Here is a 24,827-nt window from a genome sequence, read left to right as displayed (position 1 = left end):
TGCCTCTTTGCTCATATGTATAATTGGGAAATTTGTTTGCCCTACCTTTTCTACTATAAACACCTTCTGATACAGGAATGTCTGATTTGATTATCTCCCCAGCACATAGCACAATGCACTTTTGATGATGATGATCCTCATGGACTACAGAAACTGGCCTCAGAAAACACAGAGGGAATTTGGTCATTAAAAATATGAGACATAAAGGCATTTGTCATAGATTCCCTACTGAACACACCAGTGGACTACTGGACCATCCAGTGCAAAACTGGATGGAGGCACACCCTCAAGATTAAAAGTCTTCCATTTCCTTTTATTGAACCTTCTATACTGGCTTGAAAATCAATTAAATTCACTGCATGTTCTTATTTTTTTTGTATTTTTTTAAGTGCTCTGGACTTTCAAAAATCTGTCAAGTTGTTATAGGACATTGAATAGTTTGTAACAGGGCTCAGACAGATGGAAATCTCCTTTACTTGGTAAACTCTTGATCAAAATCTCACTGTATTTTGGTTCCTATCAGGCTCCAACTATTGCATTAACAAGACTAGGGCTATTCATCCATATAACTCAGAATGGCGTCCTGGCCTAGAAGACAGCATTTACCAGACTGGATGAGCCAAGTCTCTGAAGACAGTGTGTTCCCAAGGGATCATCTTTACCCGTGCCTGCTGAAAAGTAAAAAGAAAAACACAAGTCTTTTTTTTAAACTTAAACCATATGGTTTTAGAACCATATGTAATTTTTTTGAGATATTTGTGAGAGCTTTTGCCTCAATTTATCTTTAAAATTGGACAGAATTTCCCAAAACATTCAGGATAATATAGCCAGCATGTACTTGATAATTGACTGTGTTTTTAATTTATAATTTACCCGCAGGCAACATGATGGTGAATGTTTCAGAATCTGAAAACAAAAGCAAATAATGATATGTAATTTGAAAATCGATCTCATTTTTTTGAAGATGAAAATGGAATTACTCCTTAATCCCTCTCCACGTTATCTACTTTCTTTGTTTCTTTAGTCTTCTTTCAAATGATGAAGGTTTAGCAATAGCAGACACAATTTTACTTAGAAAAAAATGGAACCTTAAATATTTGTTATGGTGATTGTTGGCTGGCTCTCAGATCTGCGCAGGATACTGTAGTAGTAATGTATTTTAGCTATAATGTATTTATTGAGCACCTACTGAGGGCAGTGTACTGAAGTAACTATACAGAAAAGTGCTGAGGATGGGCTAAATAAATGTAAGGTATAAGAGTGCCAGAGACAGTTGAAGGATTTTTTCAAGTGCTTAATATTTGTCATGCATTATATTAAGCACTGGGGTAGAGAAACAGCGTGACTCAGTGGAAAGAGCCCGAGCTTGGGAGTCAGAGGTCATGGGTTCTAATCCCGGCTCCGCCATTTTCCAGCTGTGTGACTTTGGGCAAGTCACTTAACTTCTCTGTGCCTCAGTGACCTCATCGGTAAAATGGGGATTAAAACTGTGAGCCCCATGTGGGTCAACCTTGTATCCTTGTATCCCCCCAGTGCTTAGAACAGTGCTTTGCACATAGTAAGTGCTTAACAAATACCACTGTTATTATTATTATTATTATTACAAGTTGATCAGGTTGGACACAGTTCCTCTCCTGCATGGGGCTCACAGTCTTAATCCCTATTTTACAGATGAGGTAACTGAGGCACAGAGAAGGTCAGTGACTTGCCCAGGATTTCACAACAGACTTGAGGCAGAGGTGGCATTAGAACATAAATCCTCTGTTTCCCAGCTCCAAGTTCTTTCCACTAGACCATGTTGCTTCACGCTGATTGATCACTGTACTGTAATTGGTCTGGAAGGCTTGTTGGAAGATGTGGGATTTTAGGAGGGGTTTGAGATAGGAATGAGGCCTATACTAGACTATACTTGCCCTTGTACTTGGATTTGCATCCTTTATTCACCTCTTCCTCAGCCCCATAGCACTTAAACATAGCCCTAACTTATATGAATAATTATAGTGTTTAAGCACTTGCTATGTGCCAAGCAGTGTTCTAAGCACTAGATAGATACAAGGTAATCAGGTTGGACACAGTCCCTGTCCCATTTTCCAGATGAGCTAACTGAGGTACAGAGAAATTGTAACTTGCTGAAGATCACAAAGCAGACAGGTGGCAGAGCTGGGATTAGAATTTACGACCTGTGACTCCCAAGCCTGGTTTCTTGCCACTAGGCCATGCTCCTTTTAATGTCTGTCATCTTATCTAGACTGTAAATTCATTGTGTCTATCAACTGTGTTATGCATGGCCTGAAGAGCACGGAGAATGAATGAGACTTCCATCATATCACCATCAATAATACCATATCATCCTTATCTCCAAAGTCCCAATTATTTTTATATTACCGTTGACTCCTCTTTTTGTTTCATCTATTACTAAATCCTGTCATCCTTAACATTTCCCCAATCTGCCCATTCCTCTTCTAAACAGCCATCACGCTTAGCCAAGCACTTGTTATATTGTAATGTATCTGCCTCTTCACTGGTCTCCTTGCCACAAGTTCACACAGGTTTCTACTGCCAAGATTATTTTTCTAAACTTTCTGCACGTGTCTCTCAATGCCTCAGACTATCGATGGCTATTCATTCGTCTGTCACGGGGAAACTCGAAGCACTCCATCAGCTTTCTCTCTCTTGCTTTTCATCTGTCTTCTGTCACCTAACCCAGATTATACACATGATTTTCCCCAGCTTTACCACCTCATTGTTCTTGCTTCTTTATTTTCCCAGCTTCCACTTCTGATTCCTGCCTTTTTTCCTGAATTGTTCTTCCACCTCCTTCAGCAGTGCCAGACCATAGCACAACTCATTTTCAAGAAGTCCTTCAGAAGGCATTCCCCAATTTTAATGTTTGCATTCTCCCTAGGTCAGATCTTGCCAACTATTCCCTCAGCATTTATGCAATCCTTGATCCCTGCAGTAATTTTATACATATAGATTTATGTATTCTACTTTTTAATCACTTATTCACCTAACCTTTCCACTCTTATTCTTCCTAGATGGAAAAATTTATGTTTCCCCTCTTAAATTGTAAGTTCCTTGAAGGGGAAGATCACTTCTATCTCTACTGACAAGATAAAGTTATCTAGACTGTAAGCTTGTTGTGAGTGGAGAACCTATCAAGGCTGTTTTATTGTACTCTTTCAAGTACTTAGTAGAGTGCTCTGCATGAATAAAGTGCTCAGAAATACCCCTGATTGACTGGTAGAATAGAGCATCTCAGCCACAAGTACTTGGAAAAATCCTTTTAGAGAAGCAGCGTGGCTCAGTGGAAAGAGCATGGGCTTTGGAGTCAGAGGTCATGAGTTTGAATCCCAGCTCTGCCATTTGTCAGCTGTGTGACTGTGGGCAAGTCCCTTAACTTCTCTGGGCCTCAGTTACCTCATCTGTAAAAGGGGGATTAAGACTGTGAGCCCCATGTGGACAACCTGATTTCCCCGTGTCTCCCCCAGCGCTTAGAACAGTGCTCTGCACATAGTAAGCGCTTAACAAATACCAACATTATTATTATTACTTTTGTTTGACTGGGAGACACTTGGGAGCGTACCTGGCCACGTCTTCAACTTCCAAGCAGGTAAATGCCCAAGCCATGTTGGACAAATGGCTGCCCTTGCATTTTTAAAGTTTTCCAAGGATAGGCATTTCTTAAGTTCCTTGGAAGCTCAGTGTGATATATTCACCACATTGACAGGAAGGCTTCCTTTATGTCTAACTGAACTAACTCAGTCTTGCTGCAGTTTAAACCAATTTCCTGTAACCTCTTACAATTTTCTCTTCTAAGCCAGGAAACTCTGATGTCTTTAACATTTACTCACAAGCTCCATTTTCTATCCCATCATTTTTCTAGCTCCTTTCTGGACACCCTCATTTTGTTCCCCCTCATCTCTTGAATGCAATTCCGTCAATTTAAACAAAATTGAGAGTGGCCAATAAAATTGGATCCTCCAAAAGTTTAGAGGTCAGACCTGTGTAAGGTCCTAGATAATGTTTATCTGAAATTTGTCAAAATTGTTCCTGATCTTCACACTAACCATGAAAAAACATGAAAGGAACTGTGTCCAACTTAATAAACTTGCACTTACTCCTGAGCTTAGACTAGTACTTGACACACAAGCCCTACAAATACCATGATGATGGTGTAAAGGTTATTAAAGGTTTGGGGACTTTGGCAAGACTTGAACTCTCACCATATCATTTTATTGATGAAAAGCAACAATAAATAGAATGCTATCTAGTAAATCACTTGTATTCATTGAGCACGAAAGTAAAATTTGCCAACAGATAGTAACAATCCCTACCCGACAATGGGCTCACAGTCTAGAAGGGTGAGATAGACAACAAAGCAAGTAGACAGGCATCAATACCATCAAAATAGATAACTAGAATTATAGATATATACACATCATTAATAAAATAGAGTAAATAGAGCAAATATACACAAGTGCTGTGGGGAGAGGAAGGGTTTAGAGTAGAGGGAGAGAGTAGGGGGAATGGGGAGGAGGAGCGGAGGATAAAGGGGGACTCAGTCTCCTGGAGTTCGGTGGATGTGAGGAGGGAGGGCATTCCAGGTCAGTGGTAGGACATAGGCCGGGGTTGACAGCAGGACAGGCGAGAATGAGGCACAATTAGGAGGTTAGCGGCAGAGGAGTGGAATGTGCATGTTGGGATGTGGACACAGAGAAGGGAGTCTTTGAACTTCTGTGCATTCACAAAAATAGAAGGTCCACAAATCTTATGCTTGCTTCTCCTCTGAGGGTATTGAGAGGTGGTGGAGCTCATTTTCCTGAAAATTTGAATAGAGAATTAGAGAGGATTAGCTTCAGCGGGGTGGGAGGTGAGGTGTGCTGGGTAGTGGATTTTCAGAATGAATCATTCCCTTTGTGAACTGTATCTGCATAAAAAGTAGTCTCATGCTTGGTTCCAGTCCAAAACCTGTAAAGAGAGAGCCCCATATGGAAGGAGTGAATGTTTCTGAAGAAAACCTGTTACATGTTGGATCCATTCTCTAGGCTATACATTAGAAGTGACCCCAAGCCCAATGTGATGAGTCTTTATAAAGAAAAAAAATCATTTCCTCACTCTCCCTTTCTTTGAGATTTCCTTGACTGAGGACAATCTTAGCAGCTGCCACCATCCTATGCTTTGGAATATTTTCCCCAAACCGGCATTGGGAAGATCTAGGGTTTGGTTTGGTTTATTCCCTGAGAACAGAGGTTAAGCTGATTTTCCTAAAGAGTTGAATTCTCTTAACACTCAGGATCATGGAAGCCCCACGAGTGGTAGTCCAAGGACTCAGCATGTAACTAGGGTTTGATTTTCAAAAAGGCATAGAACTATTTGCCAAGAGCTAAAAGTTGGCTTGGGGAATTGAGTAAGAGGATACAGATTTATTTAGTAAACAGATATAATCAGTCCTGCCCACATTCGTAGGAAGAGAAATAAGGTGAAAAGCAAAATCTGGACTAGAAACTCAAGTCTCTTACCCAGTATTTGAATAAATAGCAGGTTTCTCAGCCATTTGCAGCTCACCTTGCCTAGATTTCATGTAGCTCCTCCACGACTTTTTTCTGCCTTGCTATCCTTCTCCTGTTTAATATAAGGAAAATATCTGTTGTTTTTCTATCTGTGCCACCTCAATCATATTTATTGAGTGCTTACTATGTGCAGAGCACTGTACTAAGTGCTTGGAATGTACAATTGGGCAACAGATAGAGATAATCCCTGCCCAACAACAGGCTCACAGTCTAAACGGGGGAGATAGACAACAAAACAAGTAGTCAGGCCACTTCTTAATCTCTTCCAAAAGTCCCCATCCTAGATTTAAATCCAAGCTTTAAATTAAAAGATTATGAAACAATTCAAGTAGGACATGTTGAATATCCATTGGTTGCTCTCTAACGGCTTCTTCCCCACTACTTTCAAACATGCTTATGCATCCCCCGTACTAACAAAAAACAACAACAAAAAAACCTAAAACAAACAACAACAACAAAAAAAAGTAAAACAAAACAAAAAAAGTCCCTCTCTTGATCCCATGACTGTCTCCAGAAATCAACCCATTTCCTTCCTACTATTCCTCTCCCAACTTCTTTAGTGAGTTGTATGTGTTCACTGCCCCCACTTCCTCTCCTTCAATTCTCTCCTTGACCCCAACAATCCGGCTTCCATCCTCTTCATTCCTCTGTTGCAGCTTAGCCCTCTCTATGCCCATCAATGATCTCCTTGCCAAATCCAACAGTTCTACGCCTCCCAATCTTCCTCAACTTGTCAACTTCCTTTGAGACTCTTGACTATACTCTTCTCCTGGAATCATTATCTAATTTTAGCTCTTCTGTCTTCTCCTGGCTCTCTTCCTACCCCTCTAGCTGCTTGTGATACAAATGCCAACATCATTATAGGAAAGGGAAAAGGTAAAAACTTGAATGGATATGTTTCTTAAGGAGGAAAAAGGGAACCAATCAATAGAATCAGAAAGATTTGTGCTTGAGAATCTCTGGCTCTTGAATCTGCATATGGAATAAAAAAGTTATACTTATAGGAAGACCCATAATACCTTGAATTTACATGCACTTTGTAATGTTAAGACTTCTTGGTGTATATTTTTTTTTGAAACTGCAATAGTATTTGAAAATCATCTGCAAGAGGGCCTACTTAAGACCTGCTAAAACAATCCATGTTGAGTACTTGTGGAAGCAAATTTTTGGAGCTCACAAATTACACAAAATATTAAATCCATATTTGTTGGCTTCTGAAATCATTTGAAACCTCAGTGATGGGCCATTATTGATATGGACAGTCATTCAATAAATGGTAGTAAGTGCTTACTATGTGTAGAGCATTTTACTAAGTGCTTGGGAGGGTACAATATAAAAATAAGAGTTGGTAGACAGGTTCCCTCCCAAAACAAGTTTACAATCTAGAGGATGTTTCTGCACTGACATTCTCATAATACCAAACCTCCTTGTTCTCCAGCCATCCAATTAGTAGCTAGTACTTAGAGATCACTAATGCATGCAGACCACTGTATTAAACTTGTGGGGAAAGATGGTAAAGGTAGAAGATAACTCTCCTAGCCTTGAAGCGGTTACCATCTAATAAAGGCATCTATACAAAAAAGATGCTTAAGTCCTGTTGCTACAGATTTTGTGAAGAGCCACAGAAGTTCTAGGCACCAGATACGATCAGTCATTGATAATGCATGTTTTCACTATGAGTTTTAGTGAAACACTGGAGAATTTAGGGAGTATCTTCCAAAAGAACACACCTTGCCTAGAAATAACACGATGCAATATCCAAAGAAACAAATGTGTACGTGCTGTTGGTCAAGCCGCCTACACATAACTTAAACTTTCTTGCCAGGAATGTAATCCCCATGTTATAGGATTACTGGATCTTATAATTGTCAGAGTCATCTTCACAGGTGATATGGATATACCACTTGCCCTGGCCATTTTAGACCATAATTCGTTTTCAGAATGGGGTGCACTCCATTAGGTAAAGTCACCAAAGGTCAAGCACTTCTAAGTGCAGCTCAGTGATCCAAATCAAATTGTTGGTCCAGAGGAACAGCTGCTTCCTTTAGCTAGGAAGTCAAGGATTAAAAATGGCCACCCCTTCCCTAGTCCTGTTGAGGATATTCAAACACATCCTATTACCAAAGGTGAGCGAGGGATCTCAGAAAACACATACTATTCAAATTTTTTGATTTTTTTTTTTGAATTTTTAGTCCCACCTCAGGCAGACTGCTGTTTGCTGCTTCTGCCCGCTGATGGCACAAGAGCACATTAGTAGGAGTGTGGTGAGCCCAGGCCCAAAGTCTGATGAATGTCAGCCCAGGAGCAATGGTCTTTCTGTCACATAGAAGGCTTATGGGCAAGCAGTAGGAGTTCCAAGCTTGGAGGGTTTGTCAGTTCTGAACTCTGAGGAATACCTCACTGCAATTTCACTCAACAGCTGCAGTCCAAACAGTGGGAGATCGAGCACTGATAATTCTAAAGGCTCCCCATCCAGGACTTGTCATATTACACTGTTAAATGTTCCGAAACCGAGGATGTTGTCATCCATCATACTCGAAATTCTCCATTTGTTGCAAATGTGCAAATTCAGCTATTAAATAGTAATGTTTACTACATCTAGAATGAGCTGAGCTCTTTTTGAATCTAAAGAATTGTATAAGTGCACACAAGCAAAGTCCTTGTTTTTCCCTGTTTGTAAAAATTTGTTCAGAAATAACTATTACTTAGAAAACCTAGAGATTGCCTAGGGTCACAGATTCAAATTCTATTAAACTGATCTCAGAGTAAACCTCTACAATGAAGATTACCATGTTAGGGTTTTGTGGAGGGAGCTTTAGAGAGAGGATTCTTGTCTAGTGTTGAATCCTAGTCCAAGAGTTCAGTCACGTGGAAAAAAAAAATTGAAACATTGAATTTATGAACAAAAAATGTCTGAATGCATGAACCTGACAATCTCCCACTGAGCAAGCTCTGACTTATATTAAAATATAACTAACTGCCAGACCTGGAATTGTTCTCAAATACGGCTCCACTGATGACAGGCTTGCAGTACCTGCTGGAAGAGCTTCTACCTTGTGCAGTAGCTGTGGAATCTGACCAGAGCAGTCTCCAGTGCTGCATGTTGGCAAGTGCAAACTATTATTATTATCATTGTCATTGTTACTGCTTATGGATGGAATGAGTAAGGAAGCAGAAGAGGAGAAATCTGGAATGGTACTGGTTGGACTGCCTACTACCAACCCAGAGCATTTAGCATTCTTTTTGCTGTCTAAAACTTCAGATCTGAATCCTGGAACTGTTGAATTGTTTTCTTATTTATGGGGAAATATTCTTAGGGAAATTAGGCCCAAATATTACCGAAGAAATAAAAACATCAGTAATGACAATACTCTAATACAGAAAGATTCAGGACATTAAACATCATTTTCCAACCTCAAGAATGATGTAAAAACAAAGCAAAACTGATCATCAGAGCTCTTATTTAACTTTCTCTCACTAACCAGTAATTCTTCATCCTGTTTTGGAAATCTATCCCTCTAATGTAATGAGAAAACCCTGAGTAAATGCAGATGACTATTCTTGAAGCTTCAGTATTTTCCTATGCTAGGGAATGAGTGCTTCTCTAACAGTTTCCTTTCAGATCTCTTAGTGAAAAATATAATATTTTTACTATGTATTCTCTCTAAACCCCACCACTCAGGACCTTTCTTGAAACCATGTTGTCCCATTAGACATTTCTGGACTCTCTTAGAATTTCTCATTTAATTACTTCTTCGTGTTTCTTTAAACAACTTTTCAAGGAATGAATACTCATTCACATTGACTATCCAACCTAATAAGCAGTGACACTTATTGGTCATCTCCTGAGTGCTAGGCATAGAGAAGCAGCGTGGCTCAGTGGAAATAGCCCGGGCTTGGGAGTAAGAGGTCATGGGTTCAAATTCCGGCTCTGCCACTTGTCAGCTGTGTGACTGTGGGCAAGTCACTTTACTTCTCTGTGCCTCAGTTCCCTCATCTGTAAAATGAGGATGTGAGCCCCAAGTGGGACAACCTAATCACCTTGTACCTACCCCAGCACTTAGAACAGTGCTCTGCACATAGTAAGCGCTTAACACATACCAACATTATTAAACAATTGGGGGCAATGAAAAGTAGTAGTAAGGCACATATTTGACTGTAAGCTAATTCATTAAGTAGTATTTATTGAGTGCTTACTATGTGCAGAGCACTGTACTAAGCTCATGATTGGCAGGGAATGTTTCTGTTATATTGTCGTGTTGCCTTCTCCCAAGCGCTTATCACAGTGCTCTATACACTAAAATATGATATTAAAAGAAGCAAACTCCCCATATTTGTAAATCATATGAATCTTTTTTCTGACTGCCAATGACAAGCTAGGACAGTAGATACTGTCTCTTCTGTTATTTTTTTGTATTTTATCTGTGGATATTTTTTAATTCTGTGTTCCACAATTTGGTGTCACTTTTTCTGAATGCTTTGACCTATTCCCTAACTAGCTTCAAACAATATATTCAGTCTATTATTTTACTTGTACTACTAAAATACCTTCACATTATCTGAACCTAGACCAATTGTTTGTTAGTCTGTTACCTTCAAAGAGCTCTTGCAAATCACATGTTTCTTTTCAGAAATAATTAGTTGATTTTTCAGAAGGCAATGTTATTAGTGGACTGTGTAGCATCCCTGACATTTTTGTGCATCACTCTGTTCTAATTTAGAGATACTGATAATTGCCTAAATTCCCATGAGAACCAAATCTTCGTTTGAGCTATTCTCTAATATTACTCAGAAATTATTTGCAATAGCTATTATTTCTATTGAGTCTCAAAGATTTAAAAATGAATATGTGGGATTTTTATCACCCATCAGCAAAAATCTCATTATCCATGCATACCTTCCTTATCTCAAAGACTATTATTTCATCCTCCTTTCTTTTCTGGAATTCTGTAGAATAAGCGTTTGATATACTCTTAATCCTTCTTCATACTAACCAATTCATTGCTTTTTAAAAGAGTTTCAGTTTTCACTCTCCATTTTCCTTAATAAATGGTGCCATTATTGTTCTCTTTTTTAAATTGGGAATTACTTTGTTCAACTTTTACTGAAATGTTTTCTAACCAGTGCAATCTGACTGTTCCCATTTCTTCCACGTCAATATTGGCACAGCTGGATGCTATAGAATTCTAACTCTATTTTCCCCACTTCTCTTCAGGCCCTTAGTTTTACCTCCAAAGAAATCTTGGCTGTTATGGCAATTGGTCTTGCCAAAAGTTGACTAAACAGTATTTCTATATCCATCTGTCATTTTGAGGGCAAATACTCCAAATTTTCCTTCTACAATATGGTCCCAGGGCTCTGCAAATAATAGGCACTTAGGTGCTATTTACTTGGATATCACTTATTCTCAGCAGTGTAAGGGTGGCCTAGTGGAAAGAACATGGACATGGGAGTCAGAAGTCCTGTGTTCAAATCCTGACTCTAGCAATTGCCACCGTGATATTAAGCAAATCACAAAACTTCTCTAGGCCTCAGTTTCTTCATCTGTAAAAGGGGAATTAAATACCTGTTCTCCATCCTACTTGGACTGTGGGCCACCTGTGGTAAAGGGACTGTGTTCAGTGTGATTATTTTCTATCTACCTCAGTGCTTAGTATATATAGGCCATAATAAGCCCTGTTTAACAAAATACCATTACTATTATTAGTTTTTTGTTATTGTTCTCCCTGGAGGGCCAGTGCTGCTGAGACCCACTGAAAAGGTGCTGGGAAAAGGTACAAAACAACTTCATTCTCTAGGGGTGGGGATGAAATGTAACAAGACTCCAACGAGAAGGTGCTCAGGAGCAGCAATTGCCACTTTATAACCAACCTATCTAGGAGAAGCACCACACACAATCCAGTGGGTTGTCTTTATCAGGGGCAGCATTGACCAAAATCTCACACCAATCATGTCAATCTATCTATCAGGTCAGTTCTTCTGCTGTTGGTCCTCATTTCCATCTCTGTGGTTCTATGATTGCTTGGTGCATGTGCTGATGTCTACTCCTTTCTCTACACCCCAGGCCTCTCAGTCTCCTGACCTCAAGTGGTTTCAGCTAGGGCTTGTGGTAGGCTCTTGTTTCCAAGCCATCTCCGGAGCCTTCTCTTCTTCTGGTGGTCAATAGTTTTCAAGCCTAACTTTTCATCTAAGGCCAGGCCTTCTGCCTTCAATTTTCTGCTTTCCACCTTACCTCTTTTGGTATTTCCTGCCTTTTAATGCATAAACCTATATTCCTCTCCTTTGCCAGTACATCCTCTTGTTATCATCATCATCATCATCATCATTATTATTATTACATATCCCCACTTTTTGAGTAGTTTTAGTCTGGCAGCAGAGAACAGTTGGAGACGTGACAGTCTTCTCCTTTTCCTGAACTAGGGATAGGAGCAACAACTGATCACCATCCCTCATGTCAGACGAAGGGCCTTGTCTCCCTCTGGTCAATTCTGTCACAATTACTGATCCTTCTCCACCTTGCTGAACTGTGGTACCAGCTGGTTTTCTAGACATACACATTGTCCTTACATTGAATGTTCAGTGGAAGGACATCTGTCTTGCCGCTGCCCTGAGAAGGAGGATAGTCGTACTTGAAATGGAGTGGATGTTGGTGAAGGGAGGTGGAACCCCACTGAATTCCAAGAAAAGGCAGATTGTTCTATAGAGTTCTCTGGCCATAACTGGGTTCCCTCCAGAGGAGTCTTTTGGTGTCTTCCTCATTTTGCATACTGGCCATGAATGTCTTAGTGGTGAAATATACCTGACCTCCTTCACTTACTCGAACCACTTTTTTTTTTCAAATCAATTGTATTCATTCAATTGTATTTATTGAGTGCTTATTGTGTGCAGAGCACTGTACTAAGCTCTTGGAAAGAACAGTTTGGCAACAAATAGAGACAATCTCTACCCAACAACAGACTCACAGTCTAGAACGGGGGAGACAGAAAATGAAACATATAGGCAGGCATGAATAGCGTCAATATAAATAAATAGAATTATAGATCTATATACATCTAATATAATAAATATGTACATATATACACAAGTGCTGTGGGGCGGGGAGTGGAGTAGAGCAGAGGGAGGGAGTATGGGCAGTGGGGAGGAGGAGCACAGGAGAAGGGTGGCTTAGTCTGGAATCCTTCCTGGAGGAGCTGAGCTCTCAATAGGGCTTTGAAGTGGGGGAAGTGTGCTAGTTTGGCAAATATCAATGGTATGCACAGGGAAATTACACTTCAGCGGAGTTGGTAGACATGATCCAGCGTAGCTCAGTGGAAAGAGCATGGGCTTGGGAATCAGAGGTCATGGGTTCAAATACTGTCTCTGCCACTTGTCATCTGTGTGACTGTGGACAAGACACTTAACTTCTCTGTGCCTCAGTTACCTCATCAGTAAAATGGGGATTAAGACTATGAGCCTCACATGGGACAACCTGATTATCCAGTATCTACCCCAGTGCCCAGTGCTTAAAACAGTGCTCTTCACATAGTAAGTGCTTAACAAATGCTAACATTATTATTATTATTATTGTTCCCACAAGGAGTTTATAGTCTTCAGAAGGAGGCAGACATTTAAAATAAATAGTAGAATATGTCACGAGTCCCCGGCTCATGGTAACCTCAGTGACATGTAGAGAGTCAAACCACACCAACCACCATCATTATTGTATTAAATGTTTTACTTAGTTTTACCAACATGCAAGGGAGTGACACATACACATACTCACTCCACTCCACCAAAGGTCTACTTCCAGTCTGAGCTGTTCTGCCGATGCTTCGACTATTGCTCCCCTGCCTTGCTTCTCTCTGCATGCCTCCTTGCTTCCCTTTTTGCGTGCCTCCAGGTTCTTTCCTTTTGTGTGTTTCAGCATGCCTTTTTGCGATTCAAGTAACCACCTTTTATCTATCTTAGAGGGTCAAAGCTGTGGCTCTATGTAGCAGTTATTGATTGATGGGCCCGTTACTGGGTAGAGCAGGGAGAGAAAGCCCCGCTTCCCTCTGTGTTCCTCCCCCACAAGCCAGCAATCACTTGCCCTCAAGTAGAGCTCATCACTGTTTTCGCGAGTCTCTTCCTTGTTGTTCACGGGATCACAAATAGTCACTAATAAAGGCAGCTTGTTGTGGTCTCACCACAATAAATGTATGTCTACATGAGTCCTAAAGGGCTGTGATGAGATGAGTATCAAAGAGGAAGCATCATGGCTCAGTGCATAGAAGAGTGCTTGGCACATAGTAAGCGCTTAACAAATACCATCATCTTTATTATTATTAGAGCACAGGCCCAGGAGTCAGAAGGTCATTGGTTCTAATCCTGACTCCACTACTTGTTTGCTGTGTGACCTTGGGGAGGTCACTTTGGTTTTCTGTGCCTCTATTTCCTCATCTATAAAATGGCAATTGAGATTGTGACCCCCATGTGGGATAGGGACTGTGTCCCACATAATTTGCTTGTATCCACCCCAGCACTTAGTACAGTGCCTGGCACATAGTAAACACTTAACAAATACCTTGGTGTTGGTTATTATTCACAGCCCAGTGCAAAGGTGAGGGCAGAGAAAGGAAATGAGGACTTAATCCAAGAAGGTGTCTTGGAAGGCATATGATTTTAGGAGGGTTTTGAAAGTGATAAGACTGATAAACTATTGGATATGAAGTGGGAAGGAGTTGCAGGCCCAAGGGAGGACATGGGTAACAAGTTGGCAGCAAGATAGAGGTTGAAGTACCGAGAGTATTTTGGTATTAGAAGAGTGAAGAGTGTGGATTAGATTATAGTAGAGTTAATAATAATAATAATAATGTTGGTATTTGTTAAGCGCTTACTATGTGCAGAGCACTGTTCTAAGCGCTGGGGTAGACATAGGGGAATCAGGTTGTCCCACATGGGGCTCACAGTCTTGATCCCCATTTTACAGATGAGGGAACTGAGTCACAGAGAAGTTAAGTGACTTGCCCACAGTCACACAGCCGAAAAGTGGCAGAGCTGGAATTTGAACTCATGAGCCCTGACTCCAAAGACCATGCTCTTTTCACTGAGCCACGAGTTAGATGAGGTACAATAGAAGCAAGCTGATTGAGTGCTCCTGCTACTAGTTATTCATTGATTCAGTCGTATTTATATTGAGCACTTACTGTGTGCAAGGCACTATACTAAGTACTTGGGAATATTCACTTGTATTTTGAATTATTGTATTTCATCCTGGAATTATACATTATAATTCATACAGGATCCTTGTTCTTCCTACTGCTTCTAGCATTTGAAGTAATGTGGCTTAGTAGAAAGAGCCTGGGCTTGGGAGCAAGTCACTTCACTTCTCTGTGCCTCAGTTACCCCATCTGTAAAATGGAGACTAAGACTGTGAGCCACTTGTGGGAAAACCTGATTACTTTGTATCTACCCCAGCACTTAGAACAGTGCATGATATCAGTGTTTGTCTCCCATCTAAACTTTCAGCTCACTGTGGGCTGGGAATGTCTGTTCACTGTTACTCTACCAAGAACAGTACCCTGCTCTACACATGCTCTGCTCTGCACATGCACATACCCTGCTCTCCTTAATGCTCAGTAAGTATGAATGAAAAGAGCTGAACACTAAAGCAGGACCAAGGGGAACCCCAGTCTGGATCACTGCAGTTAGAACTCTCTCAGCAGGGCAGGGATGCACTGTAACCATCCAGCTCCCACCCCCGCCATCTCCCCAGGCCAGACACCCCAGGCCAGGGGTTGGGTGGAGGATAATAGTCTATTTACTAGACTAGACTACACTGATATGCTACTGAAAGTCATCTGAACTCACAATAATCAGCTTTGTCTGATTCGCAGCTCTTTAAATAGATATTTTCTCTTTGTTTATGAAGAGAATTTATCTTAGAACACAAATCCAGTCACTTTTTTACTAAACCCAGAATCTGTAGGAGAAAGGAATCTGTATAATTTCAGAAAATGGTGAGGTCAGGCATTAATGCAAATAATTTAATAAATTCTATTTAGCAATAATTTGAGTATTACCTCAAATGTAAACGTTATCTGAACAGGCTTATGTAGTAGAAAGAGCTGGCAGCAAACTCTCCCAATTGAACTTGTGATTTTTTTTTAAAATGGTATTTGTTAAGTACTTACTCTGTGCCAGGCCCTCTACTAAGTGCTGAGGTAGATACAAGATAATTGGACTGGGGATTAGTACTGTGAGCCAATGTGGGACGTGGGCTGTATCCAACCAGTTTAGTTTATATCTGTGTCAATGCTTAGTACAATGTTTAACATGTAGCTTCCACTAATAATTGTGGTATTTGTGTCTACCCCTGCTGTGTGACCTTGGGTAAGTCACTTAACATCTCTGTGCCTGAGTTCCCTCATCTGTGTAATGGGGATTAAAAGTTTGATCCCCACTTGGACCAACCTGATTACCCTATCTACCCCAACACTTAGAACAGTGCTCGGAACATAAGTGCTTAAGAGATACCATAATTATTATTTTTACCCCAGTACATAAGTACAATGTCTGGCACATAGTAAGCACTTAACAAGTTAATCAGGTTGGGGACAGTCCCTGCTCCAAATAAGGCTTACAGTCTTTAATCTTCATTATCAGATGAAGTAACTGAGGCTTTGAAAAGTTGTTTTGCCAAAGGCATAAGAGCAGCAAGTGGCAGAGCTGGGATAGAATCCAGGTTTTCTGACTCTGAAGACCATGCACTATCCATTAGGCAACACTACTCCTATTCAACAAATACCTTTTGGGAAAAAAAGAGCTTACAGTCTGGAGGGGTAGAGTGACATTGAGTCGATTAGACTGTAAGCCCATCATTGGGCAGGGATTGTCTCTATCTGTTGCCGAATTGTACATTCCAAGCACTTAGTACAGTGCTCTGCACATAGTAAGCACTCAATAAATACTGTTGAATTAATTGAGATAAATGTTAGAACAGTTGGCAGTGAATAAATGGTATTTATTGAGCAGTTATATGCAAAACAATCAAATTTAATAAGTCATGACTGACCTTGTACCAATATTGATTTCTGGGACTGTTTCTTCCTTCCCCTCCCCCCACCTCTGCCCAGTCTGACAAGTTTTGGGTACTGGACTGGAGGATTCTGAGAGAGTAGGTTCAGACCATCTCTGCTATTGCCTATTCTGGAGCTCCTCTTGTCAAGGATACTGAGGAAGCCATATGCACACTCTTCCTTTCTCTTGCAGTGCACAGTGTCTGTATGCACCATTACCACCCAAAGAGATAAACAGCAGTGTAGCCTTGTAAAGGGGCATTACCATAGCTGACCATTTAGTGGCTGCGTCTAAGATAGCTCTCAGCATGCCTTGGGTTGTATCTGCATGGAGTGTCGACTGAATAGGATGCTTTCGCGCCAGAAACCTACTCTCCCTACCCTTTGGACAGTGAGAGCCAAGTGGCCCAGGGGCTGTGTCCAATCTGATTATCTGTAGCTAATCCAAGTTTGGCATCTTGGAAGTGTTTTAATATTAACATAATCCCATTGCCATGGACCATTTGAGAAACCTCTGTACTTGCAAGGTCCCTGACCCTAGGGAAGCCCGGGAGTCAGGGAATCTGGGTTCTAATCCTAGCTCTGACACTTGACTACTGCGTCACCTTGGACAGGCTACTTAACTTTTTGTGCCTGTCTTCCATCCCTATTTATCTGTTAGCCCCATCTGCTGATGATCTTGAAACAGCATGGCCTAGTGGAAAGAGTACAGTTTGGGGAGTTGGAGGACCTGGGTTCTAATTGCGGCTCCTCCAGCAGTCTGCTGTGTGACCTTGGACAAGTCGTTCCATTTCTCTGTGCCTGTTACCTCATCTGTAATTGGGGATTGAGACTGTGAGCCCTGTGTGGAACAGGGACTATGTCTGATGTTATTATTTTGTATCTACTCCAAGTCTTAGTACAGTGCCTGGCACATAGTAAGTGCTTAACAAATGCCACTATTGTTATTATTATTATAATTATTGTTATTATCACCCCTGTGCTTAGCGCAGCGTGGCACAAAAACAAATTAACAAATTATTATTATCACTGCCGTCGAGTTGTTTCCGATTCATCGCAACTCTATGGATATTTTTCTCCAGAACTTCCTGTCTTCTGCCATAATTGGTAACCTTGCTAATGATTCTTCAATTATTGTTATAATGGTTTTTAATCCATCTAGCTGCTGGTCTGCCTCTTCCACACTTTTCCTGGACTATTCCTAGATTAGTATCTTCTACACAGAACTAGTCCTCCACATCAGGGCTAGAGAAGCGGCATGGTTCAGTGGAAAGAGCCCAGTCACTTCACTTCGATGTGCCTCACTTACTTCATCTGTAAAATGGGGATTAAGACTGTGAACCCTATGTAGGACAACCTGATTACCTTGTATCTCCCGCAGCACTTAGAACAGTGCTTGACACATGGTAAGTGCTTACCAAATACCATCATTATTATTATGTGTCCAAAATACGCTAATTTAAGTCAAGTGTTTTGGCCTTCCAAAGACCACTTTGGCTTAATTTGCTCTGAAATGCATTTGTTTCTTTTTTGGGTAGTCTGTGGTATTCACAAAAGCTGATTAACAAATACCAATTAATAATTATAATAATGGTATTTGTTAAGCCCTTACTATGTGCCAAATGCTGTTCTAAGCACTGGAATTGATACAAGGTAATCACGTTGCCCCATGTGGGGCTCAGTCTTAATCTCCATTTTACAGATAAGGGAACTGAGGCACAGAGAAGTGAAGTGACTTGCCCAAGGTCATACAACAGACAAGTGGCAGATCCAGGATTAGAACCCATGGTGTCTGACTCTCAAGCCCTTGCTCTTTCCACTAAGTCACACTAAGGGTGTCTTGAGGTGTCGTTAGTCTTAGGATGTGGGTGTGAGTTGACTTGAGGAGTTCTTCAATGCTAAACCAAAGAGTAGCCAATTCCATCATCAGCCTTGGCCTAAGCTCTGTCTGTGCTTTGGTCCATCCTGAAGTTTCGTCACTCTTATCAATCATGTTTATTGAGCACCTACTGTGTGCAGGGCATCTTACTAAATGCTTGGGAGAGTACAATATAACTGAGTTAGACAAGGACCCTGCCCACAGTAAGCTTGCAGTCTAGAAGGCCAGACAGACATTATCAATCATTGTAAGTAAATTACAGAATTCACTGTGGGCAGGGACTATGTCTATTTATTGTTGTATTCTCCTAAGTGCTTAGTACAGTGCTCTGCACACAGTAAGCTCTCAGTAAATACAAGTGAAAGATATATACATATGAGCCATTATCCTCCCTTTCCTGACTCTGCCCTTAGCTGGTGCCATTCTACTAAAAAAAGTGGGGAGCGAGGAGCCCAGGGCAATTACCTATCTACTAGGAGTGGCTAGAGAGACTTGCAGTCACCACAGTTTACCTAATGTGACTGAAGGGACCGTCCACTAAGTTAGGAGTCTGTCCAGCTCAGTGCACCTTCTCTGAGGTTCTGGGGTGGGTATTTACCCCAGAGGCAATAACTGAACCATCATTTCCACAAATGAAGATTTTTTTGTGCTAATCATAAAAAGGAAAGAGGGTAACTCTTCACCTTGGTGTTTGGGGAAAATAATACATTAAAGCAGTTCCCTAATTTGGTATTTAAGTACTTACTGTGTGCTGAGCACTGAACTAAGTGTTGGGGTAGCTATAAGATCATCAGATCACACCCAGTCCCTGCCCCACATGAGGCTGACAACTAAGTAGGAGGGAGAACAAAGTACTAAATCCCCATTTTACAGATGAGGGAACTGAGCCAAAAAATACGGGACTTACCCATGGTCACAAAACAGGCGAGTGACAGAACTGGGATTAGAACCAGGTCAATCAATCAATTGTACGTATTGAGTGCTTACTGTGTGCAGAGCACTATATTAAGCACTTAGGAGAGAACAATATAACACATTGCCTGCCCACAACAAACTTATAGCCCTTTAACTCATAAGCTCACACTTTTTCCACTAAGCCATGCTGTTTTAAGACATAATTTATAACACAAATACACAAACCTGCTTAAAGACACACCTCTGTGTATCAATTACTACTCAATGATTTAATGCCAATAAATCCTATTCAACAAAGTCCCCTAATTGATCTCCCAAGTTCATTATAAAGACCTATTTTTCCATAGTTTCATAGATTCAACACCAAAATAGTTGTTGTCTTCCACAAAGTTCTGGCACTGATGGATTGTGGCATCTTCCTGGTATTTCTCATGTTATAGCCCCAAAATGTATTTCTTTATTGATGCATGTGCCTTGCTTCTAAATTTCATTCTTTCACCCATTTCAGTTTTGAAGCCTATTCCTAAACCACTATATCATAGCATTATAATGCCCCTTCCCTAAAAAAAAAAACCAAAAATGAAAGAACCAAGGTGTTATTCTTTCAGCTCTGCCAATAGTGTGAGCTCCAAACTCATGTAAGCCATTTATCAATATATCAGATTTTGAACATTGCATTTTCATTTGGGTATAATGTTTCAGAATGAAAAAGTTAAAACTTGGGCCTAACTCATGAAAATGTCAGTGATTTAATCTTCTACTTGTGTATAAAACATACTGTGGAAGGTGGTGTTTTAAAAATCCAGGCTGTGGAATTTGAAAACTAGAATATACGCACCATGCAGTACAAGTATCTTTAAATTGTATGTTTCCACATATTGGAAATTTCAATAACAATCTCAATCATGTGTGTCACCACATAAAGTTGGATAACATTTGGTGACTGTAAGCATACAGGCAGACTCTCTTTGGAAACCCAAGCATTCCCATAATCCCCGATGGCACTGTGTCTGAAACATGATTTGTGTTATTGTTGGAATCAGCACAGTATATATTCCAGACAGGCCAATGCCAGAAATCCAGTCTTTGGCTGGTTCTTCACTACAGATTTTCTGGAGGACTTGGCAATTCTCATCATAACGGAGTTAATTCCAATGCTCAGTAAGAAAGCTAATATTTGAGTCCAGAGGATTCTGCAACTTCTAGTAGCAGTCACTGACAGCTCTCCTGGAACCAGACAGAGACTGCCATTACATATGTGTTATGCTAGGCATTTGGCATAACATAATGGCTTTGCAAATATCATTCTGCTCTAGATTTACTTTAACCTAGAACATTTCTCAGAAGCCACCCCTGACCTGATACCAGTTTCCACCCGCTCCTTTTTGTTCAAGTGTTGTTGCATTCCACCTCCCAGGGTCTTCTGAACCCAGGCCGTGCTTCCAAAATGCAAAACTTGATGAGGGGGATCATGGTGGAGGAAGGCTGGGAATTGAAAATTCATTCATTCATTTGCATTTGTTGAATGCTTACTGTGTGCAGAGCACTTGGAATGTACAATTCAGCAACAGATAGAGACAATCCGTGCCCAGCAACAGGCTCACAATCTAAAAGGGGCAGACAAACAACAAAACAAGTAGGCATCGATACAATCAAGATAAATATAATCATAGATATATACATATCATTAATAAAATAGAGTAATAATATATACAAATATATGTAAGTGCTGTGGGGAGGGGAAGGGGGTAGAGCGGAGGGAGTAGGAGTAATGGGGAGGGGAGGAGGAACAGAGGAAAAGGGAGGGCTCAGTCTGGGAAGGCCTCCTGGAGGAGGTGAGCTCTCGGTAGGACTTTGAAGAGGGGAAGAGAGTTTGGCAAATGTGAGGAGGGAGGGCATTCCAGGTCAGTGGTAGGACGTGGGCCAGGGGTCGATGGCGGAACAGGTGAGAACAAGGCACCATGAGGAGGTTAGCAGCAGAGGAGAGGAGTGTACAGGGTGGGCTGTGGAAGAGGAGAAGGGAGATGAGGTAGGAGGGGGCAAGGGGATGAGGAGCTTTGAAACCAAGAGTGAGGAGTTTTTGTTTCATGCGAAGGTTGATAGGCAACCACTGGAGGTTTTTGAGGAGGGGAGTGATGTGCCCAGAGCATTTCTGTAGAAAGATAATCCAGGCAGCGGAATAAAGTATAGACTGGAGTGGGGAGAGACAGGAAGATGGGAGATCAGAGAGGAGATTGATGCAGTAATCCAGTCGGGATATTATGAGAGATTGTACCAGCAAGGTAGCAATTTGGATGGAGAGGAAAGGGCAGATCTTGGCGATGTTGTGAAGGTGAGACTGGCAGGTTTTGGTGACAGATTGGATGTGTGGGGTGAATGAGAGAGCAGAGTTAAAGATGACACCAAGTTTGCTGGCTTGTGAGATAAAGTAACAAATAACAAATAATAACTATTATAAAAGCATCCAGTACTATCTCTGTGCCAGACACGGGACAGACCAAATGAAAACCAGACTGTCCAGGATGAGCCTGAGTGACTGGCCATCCTAGATGGATTATTTTGGAGTAAAGGCTGACCACAGGTTAGCTGTCCTCCATATCCTCCAAAGGGTATCTTCATTTTTCCTACTTCAGGACTTTCAAGGAGTGTGTCCTGTGTAAGGAACACTGTACTCAATGCTTGGGAAAGTGCAATTCAGTTGGTAAAACACAATCCCTGCCATGGCCTAGTGGAGCATAAGCCTAGGAGTCAGAAGGATCTGGGTTCTAATCATGACTCTGCCATTGATCTGCTGGGTCACTCAACTTCTCTGGGCCTCAGTTACCTCATCTGTAAAATGGGGATGAAGACTGTGAGCCTAATCTGTGATGTGGACTGTGTTCAATCTGATTAGCTTGGCTCTTTCCCAGCATTTAGTACAGTGCCTGGTACATAGTAAGTACTTAAATGCCATAAAAAAAGGAATTTACAATCTACAGGGAAGACAGACATTAAAATGGATTATGGCTAAGGGAAATTTAGTATAAGAATAGTTCTGTAAGTACCTCCTCCCAGGGTCTTCTGAACCCAGGCCGTGCTTCCAAAATGCAAAACTTGATGAGGGGGATCATGGTGGAGGAAGGCTGGGAGTTGAAATTTCATTCATTCATTTGCATTTGTTGAATGCTTACTGTGTGCAGAGCACTTGGAATGTACAATTCAGCAACAGATAGAGACAATCCGTGCCCAGCAACAGGCTCACAATCTAAAAGGGGCAGACAAACAACAAAACAAGTAGGCATCGATACAATCAAGATAAATATAATCATAGATATATACATATCATTAATAAAATAGAGTAATAATATATACAAATATATGTAAGTCTGTAAGTACTGTGGAGCTGGAGTGAGAATCAAAGTAACTGAGGGGTACCTAGCCAAGTAGAGAGGAAAGCGAAAAGGCGAAATAAGGGGCATAGTCTGGGAAGGCTTCTTAAAGGAGTGAAGTTTTAGGAGGGTTTTGAAGATCAGGAGTCTGGGAAATGATCCAGCATGGCTAACTGGAAAGAGCCTTGTCCCGAGTCAGAAGCCCTTACTTCTAATCCCTGCTCCAACACTTACTTGCTGTGTGACCATGGGGTGACAACTTCTTTTTGCCTCATTCCCTCATCTGCAAAACAGGGATTCAATACCTATTTCCTTCCTGCTTAGACTATGTGGGACCTGAATGTCCTGTATATACCCTAGTGCTTTGCACACTGTTTGGCTTCAACAAATACCACAATTATTGTTATTGTAAGCATTATTAATATTATCATTATTACTATCATTATTTGAAGGAGGAGGGACTTCCAGGTCTAAGGGAGAACTTGGGCAAAGGGTAGGTGGCGGGATAAGGTTATTACTTTTTGACAATGACAGAAATCAATCAGTCAGTTTGAGTGCATACTGTATGCAGAGCACTCCACTGTGATTAGGACAGTACTTTACAACAGAATTGATAGGCATGGTTCCTGTCCACAGAGAGCAGGGGGAACATCTAAGAGGAAGACAGATATTAAAATAAATTACAGATATGTTTATTAGGGATGTGGAGCACGAGAGTGGGGTGAATACCAAATGCTGAAAAACTAGAGATCTGAGTACATAGACAACCCAGAAGGGAGAGAGAGTTGGGAAAAAGAGGGCTTAATTGGGAAATAACTCTTAGAGGAGGTATGATTTTAATAAGGCTTTGAAGGTGGAGACAGTGGTGAGTGGTCTGTCATATGGGGCAGGGACTGTATCCGACCTAATTAACTTGTACTTACCCCAGTGTTTAGAAAAGTGTTGGACACTTAGTAAGAGCTTAAAATGCCATTAAAAAATAAAGATGAAGGTTCCAGAAACCCATTTGGAGTGGTATTCTGTGTGCCAAATTAGTTTTCAAAATCTAAAACTGGAATAGTTTGTTGTAAGAAGGATTTTTTTCTGCTTACAACACAGTTTAAACCCAAACAGTGTAAATCTAGTCTGTGACCAAGGAAAATAACATTAATGTTCTTTCAAATCATTTGTAAAATCTAGAGTGACATAACAGATGCAAATAGGAAATGGCATGCCCCAGAAGCATATGAGGAGCATTTTACATGAAATTCAGGATTTCTGAAAGGGTAACTCATGCCTCACTACTCTGCTGGAGTTCTCTGAAGGGTCAGAAACCATGGGATAGAGGACGACCAGAGGACAAAATATATTTAGATTACAGAAAAATGTCTTTGACAAAGTTCCGCACCAAAGTGTTTAAAGAGCAATTGTGTGAGCACGGAATTTTAAAGAACATTCTGGTCATGAGCCAAAAGTTGCCTAAGTGTTAGATAACCATATAGCCATTTAACCTAGTTTTCCTGATGGAACAAGATGAATAGTGGGTCCCGCTGAGATCAATGATAATACCAGTGTGATTTATTATTCCCATAAATGATCCAGAGAAGCAAGTCCCCCCAAAACCAGCAAACCTATTCAGTGTACCTTGATCTTGTCTACCCCACCACCAACCTCTTGACCATGTCCTGCCTTTGGCCTGGAACTCCTTGTCTCCTCATATAAGGCAGACAATAACTATGCATACCTTCAGAGCTTTATTAAAAGTATATTGCCTTCATTAGGTCTTCCCTGACAAAGCCCTCATTTTCTCCCACTCCCTTTTGTTGTCCTAGCACTAGGAATTGCACCCTTTATTCACCCCTCCCTCAGCCCCACAGCACTTATGTGCATGCCATAATTTATTTCTGTCTGCTCCTCTAGACTAAGTTTGTTGTAGCCAGGGAATGTGTCTACCAACTGTTATATGTACTCTCCCAAGAGCTTCTTAGTACTGTGCTCTGCACTCAATAAATCCTGTTGATTCATTGATTGATACTTCACTGCTGCCTGGGTCATTTTTCTAAAAAAAAAAAAAAAT

Source organism: Ornithorhynchus anatinus, chromosome 4 (assembly GCF_004115215.2).
Source record: "Ornithorhynchus anatinus isolate Pmale09 chromosome 4, mOrnAna1.pri.v4, whole genome shotgun sequence".
Taxonomy (NCBI): Eukaryota; Metazoa; Chordata; class Mammalia; order Monotremata; family Ornithorhynchidae; genus Ornithorhynchus; species Ornithorhynchus anatinus.
This window is presented reverse-complemented; position numbering follows the sequence as displayed.